At 45.3% G+C, this 6,927-nt stretch overlaps 1 protein-coding gene across 3 annotated transcripts in view; it reads left to right on the top strand.

Moving 5' to 3' along the window:
* Window positions 1-6,927, top strand: part of TSPAN9 (tetraspanin 9) — a 186,329-nt gene that overhangs the window by 105,386 nt on the left and 74,016 nt on the right. The gene's annotated exons all lie outside the window — the stretch shown is intronic.

Raw genomic sequence — 6,927 nt, 5'->3', positions numbered from 1 at the left:
AGCCCAATAAGCAGACCAGACCCACTTCACAGGGAGGCCTGCTGCCTCCATGGGGCCCAGGTTAGGTATGTGAAGAGAAAGCATCCTGCCCTGGTTCTGCCCTTGGATTTCTACTGCTGTTGATTTTTCAGGTAGGTGGTGTTGAAGCTCCAAGAAGAAGTCCAAGGGCAATCAAAAGAGCCTTCAGAGCCTTGGAACAACTAGATCAAGAGCACAAATAGTGTTTTCCCCTATCCCTCTAGTTACAGGGAATGACAAGGTGAAGAACAGGAAGAGCCAGTAAATCAGGCTCTGAGCCCGGTGTAACTGGCAGAACTTCGGGTTTTTTGGTCAAGGTGTGGTGGTTTTACCAAGCTGAGCAGCTGAGCTCCATCACAACTGTTCTCTCACTCCCCCTACTCAAAAGGAAAGGGGGAGAAAATATTATGAAAAGGGCTTAAGGGTTGAGATAAGGACAGGAAGATCACTCAACAATGATCATCATGGGCAAAACAGACTCAGCATAGTAAGATTAGAGCAATTTATTACCTATTACTAACAAGCTAGAGAAGTGAGAAACACACACACACACAAAAAAAAAACCACTCTAAAAATGCCTTCCCCTCATCCACCCTCTTCCACCTCCTCCTCCCAAGTTGTGCAGGGGAATGGGGGTTGTGGTAACACTTCATCTCTGCTGCTCCTTCACAGTCACTCTCTTCCCCTGCTCCAACATGGGGTCCCTCCCACTGGATGCCGTCCTTCCTGAACTGATCCTGCAGGGGCTTCCCACAGGCAGCAGCTCTTCAAGAACTGCTCCAATATGGGTCTGTACCACAGGGTCTATCCATCAGGAGCAAACTGCTCCAGCACGGGTCCCCCATGGGTGGCAGCTCTTGCCAGGTCACCTGCTCCTGCATGGTCTCCTCTCCACAGCCTACAGGTCTGGCCTGTAACCTGCTCTGGTGGGGGCTCCCCACAAGCTGCAGCCTCCTCCAGGCCACATCTATCTGCTCATGGAGATCTGCTCCACAGTGGTAAACCATGGGCTGCAGGGGGACAGCCTGCTCCACCATGGTCCTCACCACAGGCTCCAGGGGAACTTTAGCTCTGGTGCCTGAAACATCTCCTTCTCCTCCTTCTTCACTGACCTTGGTGTCTGCAGGGCTGGTTCTCACTTTTTGCTCTCCCACCTCCTGTTGCGCAGCAGATTTATTTTCCCTTTCTTAAATCTGCTCTCTCAGAGGTCTTTTCCAACCTAAATGATTCTATGATTCTAATTCTTATTAGTTCTTCTGTGAGTTGAAATTCCAGTGCTGGTTTCATGTGGAGCTTTTGGAGGGAAAAATTTTGCCTTCTTATCCATTAGAACAACGTTTTGCCTATTACATGTACTACTGGTCACGAATAAACAGTAATGCCATTACAAGTAGAATTGATTTTCTCCTCTGCCCTGTACAACAAAATGTCTTAGAGAAAAGCAGCATAGACTGGGTTTGATTTTTAAACATCTACTGTGCTGTTTTACTTTTGAGATTTGTTTCACAAAAAGAGCAAATGCATAGTTGGCACCTCCCATGCTGTTGGAGAGGTAGTACTTATCTGTCATGTACGTTAGCTTCTTGAAGTCTCTAAACAGATTGAATTTTAAATACTTTCTGAATATTTTTGTGGGGTTTTATGTTCAGCTGTATCATAAGCTTTTTTAACAGCTGTCTCTGTATTCACCTTTGAGTACAGCTGAATTGACAGGGAGATAAAATTTATTGCAAGCCACAGCTGCTCATTGTATACTTTCCTAAATAAGATGTACCTGTTACTGCTCTCTCTGGAAGACACTTTCTATCATAAGGAAAGAGGCCAATTGCCCAGTATCTAAGTCTTATACTTTAGGATAGCTGTTTTGTTGTTCTGAATACTGTAAGGTTATCCAGTACATGGGGGTTTAATCCTGTGGCTAGAAGGAGGCTGCTGGGTAATCCAGTCACCAGCTGCAGAAGGGAGCAAGCCAGCACATTTGGGGGACTGCTGAATCTGACATCTGGAAGTTACAGGATACCGCTACACACAAAGCCACACGTATTGTGCATTAGAGTAGTGGGCTCTGGAAAGCTGCTGTTGTTTTGTTTTGTGTTCTTCTACCTGTGAGATGGGTCTCAGTCTCTGTTTCATGCCCTCATCTCGCCCCCCCCACCCCCCTTTTGTAAGACACTTGTAAGTCTTCTGTGTTCCAATAAGGTCAGAAGATGTAATTTTGCTGGTAGTAGGGCTGCAAAACTTGGTCACTGGCTTTTCTGCAGCAAGGGGTGTTGTTTCAAAGCTAATAGTGAACTAGGGAAGGAATGAACTTTTCCCTAAGTGTTTTAGGAATTTATTCCTATAGAATTTGCTTTTGTTTATGCTCATTTATGAGAGCTATGATATAAGACCAGAGAAGGCTTTTTTTAATCATATGGTTTTATAACAACTATTGTGTAACCCCCCCTGCTGTTCGTGATGTATGCCCCTGCTGTGTGTGATGTATGCACAGAGAAGAGTCAAACCCATGTATGTGCTGGAATTCAAATGTTTGATGGTCCCTCAGCTAACATTTCACATGGCTAAAAGTAATGTTTCCTGGTGTTTAAACAACTTCAGAGGAGGAATGGCTTTTAGACAATTTCAGTTTCTTATTTTTCAGTCAAAATAAGAACTGACTTGAGTCAGTCTATTCATCTATCTCAGGGGCTTGTGCACTAGAGTTTGGAAAACTGTTGAGTAACAAGGTGTTGCCGGGGAAAGAAATGCCAATTCCCTTCTGTTAGTCTGTATTTAAGCCTTCAGCATCAATGAAAAGTTAACTGTCTGCTAGCCTTAGGGTTGGCAGATTGTGGCTGCAGAACAGAGGAGTTAGGGTTCTTTAAAGCAAGCCTCCTGCACTTATCTATCCAACTCTACACTCTGACAGTGAGAACTGCTTGAGTTGGTCTCCGTGTCTGTTCATATAATCAACACTGTCAGGGGATGTTGAAAAAGCTGTCGGTTGCTGTAAATAACATGAAGAGTAGGATGGGCACATAGATCCTTTCCTTTCTGCTAGTAATTTTTTCAGTCTGTTTCAAATTGTTGACCTAGATAAAGTGAAAGATGGAATTATCTCTTGACCAGCCTGTGATCCCTGGATCCATCTGGTTCTTTCTGGTCCTACATGTTTGGATTGATAGTTTAAATCCTGAAAGAATGGATAGTGCCTTGGTTTTACAGCTACATGCATTATACAGTCTATTGACTATCTTTTGATAACTATATCGCTCAATTGAAGGGTTTGTGAATAGTTTCATTTGCAATGCCTCATTTTCTAGTGAGTTTGCAACTTTCCAGGCAACATTTTAAAAGACTAGTCAGTTTCCTACCGAGAGCTAGGAATAGATAGATGAAAAAATTAGAGCTAGCATTACAAAAATGCTTATAACAATTTTTGATAGTGCTTGCTAACTCTGTGTGTGTGTGCATGTACACACATTTGTATGTGAGTGATGTTTGCGGAAGAAAGAAGACAGGGAAGAAGGGCTCTGAAGTTACATAAGTTTCCCAGCTAGCACCTGCTTTAACTTTCCTATAACTGTCTCTTACAGGTTTATTACTTAAGTAAAGCTTAACACACCCCAGAAAATCTCCCATTGTATTAGTCACTAGCAATGAATGCAAAGAAGACAGCCCTTGCCCCGTGAAGACTGTAGTGAAAAAATTTTATTTAGTGCAATCATTGATACCCAGCTAAAAAGTAAAATTAAGGGCAAGTAGTATTAAGTAGCAAGTTCACTAGTATGTGTTAGGTTCTCAGTGCTCCAAGTCTTGGTTGGTGACAGTCAATCTACCTCGAGGAAGTTGGCTGCCACTTTTGTGAGAGCTTTTAAAAGAGGACTGAGCATCTATCTTTACATTTTAAGTTGATCCCATGGTAGTTTGGCTGGCAAAGAAGAAAGCTATGTTTGGGAGATAAAGCTGTCAATGAATTCTTAGGTAAACCATGCATATTCAAAACTTGGCAAAGGAGTTTTTGTAGCTGAAGCGGTGCAATGGTGTATTTGGTAGGGATGCGTTGCAGGTGAGTGTGGAAAGACGGGAAGCACCTTTTTAAAGAAATGTGTCACCAAATGGCTGCTGAGCTGTGGTGGCATTGCTTCTTCCAGAAGCAATTCTTTACAAAAAATTGTAACCATCATCCAATACTGAGGGGTAGAAGTAACTTTCTTGCTTTTGTATTTAGAGTTGTTTTATTTGCCCATGTTGACACACCAGTTACTTCTACATTGAGAGTTAGGTTTTAATTAATGGGAAAATTAAGTATCTTGCAGTCATTGTGTGGTTAGAGTGCAGCAGCAGCAACTCCTTATTCTGGTATAAAAGGATAGTCATATGAAATGTGGTTTGGGGGTGGGAGGGAGAGGAGGAGGAAGGAGTAAGGACGGGTCTTGACTCCTTCATTTCTGGGGGACAGCAAAGGCTACCAAAAGCTTTCCGTGGCACTTTGCCAGGCCTATTGAAGAAGATAGTCCCTCTCTCTCCAGAATACCTGATAACATTTCAAGACTCCCCTTTTGGGAATCAGAAAGCAACTCTATGTATTCTTCCCTCAGAGCAGGGGTTTGGCTGATCAGATTCATCTGCCTCAGGCCATGGCTATGCTGCTGGCAGCCTGCACTGCCCAGAGCATTTCTGCAAGCTTTCAGTGCCTGTGAAGTCCAGAAAGATCCAGTGTGGTGCTCGGGTTCTGTTCAGCAGTGTATCTCAGGATCAAGGCAATTGTTGACGCCTGTTGTGGATAAGGCAAGATCATCTCTGTGGTGGTTCTACCAAGCTGGGCAGCTGAGCTTCATCACAACTGCTCTCTCACTCCCCCTGCTCAAAAGGAAAGGGGGAGAAAATATGATGAGAAGGGCTCAAGAGTTGAGATAAGGACAGGAAGATCACTCAACAATGATCGTCATGGGCAAAACAGACTCAGCATAGTGAGATTAGAGCAATTTATTACCTATTACTAACAAGCTAGAGAAGTGAGAAACAAAAACAAAACAAAAAAACTAAAAACACCTTTCCCCCCATCCACAGAGGAATGCAGGTTGTCTCCACTGCTTCGTCTCCACTGCTCCTTCACAGTCACTCTCTTTCCCTGCTCCAATGTGTGGTCCCCCCCATGGGATGCTGTCCTTCCTGAACTGGTCATGTGTGGGCTTCCCACAGGCAGCAGCTCTTCAAGCACTGCTCCCACATGGCTCCGTACCACGGGGTCCATCCATTCCCCAGGAGCAAACTGCTCCAGCACGGGTCCCCCACAGGCAGCAGCTCCCCCCAGACCCCCTGCTCCTGCGTGGGCTCCTCTCCACGGGCTGCAGCTCCGGCCCGGGGCCTGCTCCTGCGGGGGCTCTCCATGGGCCGCAGCCTCCTCCAGGCCACATCCACCTGCTCCACCGGGGGCTCCTCCACGGGCTGCAGCATGGAGATCTGCTCCGTGTGGGACCCGTGGGCTGCAGGGGGACAGCCTGCTCCACCAGGGGCCTGGCCGCAGGGGAACTGCTGCTGCATGCCTGCAGCACCTCCTGCCCTCCTTCTTCACTGACCTTGGTGTCTGAAAGGGCTGGTTCTCACTTCTTGCTCTCCCAGCTGCTGTTGCATAGCAGATTTATTTCTTCTTTCTTCAGTCTGCTCTCTCAGAGGCACAACCAACATTGCTCATTGCCTTGGCTCTGGCCAGGAGTGGGTTCCTTCCAGAGTCGGCTTAAACTGGCCCTCATCTAACATGGGGCAGCTTCTGGATTCTTCTCACAGAGGTCACCCATGCAGCTCCCTGCTTCCTAAACCTTGACACATAAACCCAATACAATCTCTTAGAGCTGCCATCAGGGAGGTGATTTTCCCCTTTACTCTGCTCTTGTGAGAACCCACCTGGAGTACTGCATTCACCTCTGGGACCACGAGCACAAGAAAGACATGGACCTGTTGGAGCAAGTCCAGAGGAGAGCCACAAGGATGATCAGAGGACTGGAGCACCTCTCCTGCGAAGAGCAAATGAGACAGCTCAGGGTTGTTTAGTCTAGAGAAGAGAGGGCTCTGGGGAAACTTTACAGCAGCCTTCCAGTACTTAAAGGGAGCCTACACAAAAGATGGGGAGAGACTCTTTATCAAGGAATGTAGTGCTAGGACAAACAGTATGGTTTTAAACTGAAAGAGGGTAGGTTTAGATTAGATATTAGGAAGAAACTCAGCCTAAAGAAGAGAAGGCTCTGGGGTGACCTCGTTGCGGCTTTTCAGTACTTAAAGGGGGCTTATAAAAAAGACGGAGAGTAACTTTTTTTACCAATCAGATAATGTCAGGATGAGGGGGAATGGTTTTAAACTAAAAGAGGGGAGTTTTCGATTAGAGGTTAGGAGGAAATTCTTCACTCAGAGGGTGGTGAGGCACTGGAACAGGTTGCCCAGAGAAGCTGTGGATGCCCCATCCCTGGAGGTGTTCAAGACCTGCTTAGATGAGGCCGTGCGCAACCTGATCTAGTGGTGGCATACCTGTCTATGGCAGGGGGGTTGGAACTAGGTGATCTTTGATGTCCCTTCCAACCCAAAACATTCTGTGATTTTGGAAGCTGGCAGGTCTAAAAATAAGCCTTTCATTTGTGTGCTGGACATGTTTGCTCTGGTATAGATAAAACGTGACAGTGTGTGATTTTAACCTGTCTTTTTTTTTTACTTTGTTGCCTATTTCTCACTTGTATGTAAGCCATACATTTAGCCATAAAATCTCTCCTGTCTTCTGAGCAAGAAACCATCAAATATAATGTATTTCTCTCATTTCATTAGTTTGACAGTGCACCAGAGACTTAATATGTGCTGTTAAAGTGTTTCATTACGTTATACAGAGAGATTCATCTTATCAAATCTGCTTTCATGTGTTTATCACTTGCTCCTTCAACA

The sequence above is a fragment of the Anser brachyrhynchus genome, assembly GCF_964034855.1.
Source record: "Anser brachyrhynchus genome assembly, chromosome: 1".
Classification (NCBI taxonomy): domain Eukaryota; kingdom Metazoa; phylum Chordata; class Aves; order Anseriformes; family Anatidae; genus Anser; species Anser brachyrhynchus.
The sequence above is the reverse complement of the archived record's forward strand: the minus strand, read 5'-3'. Positions and strand labels throughout refer to the sequence as shown.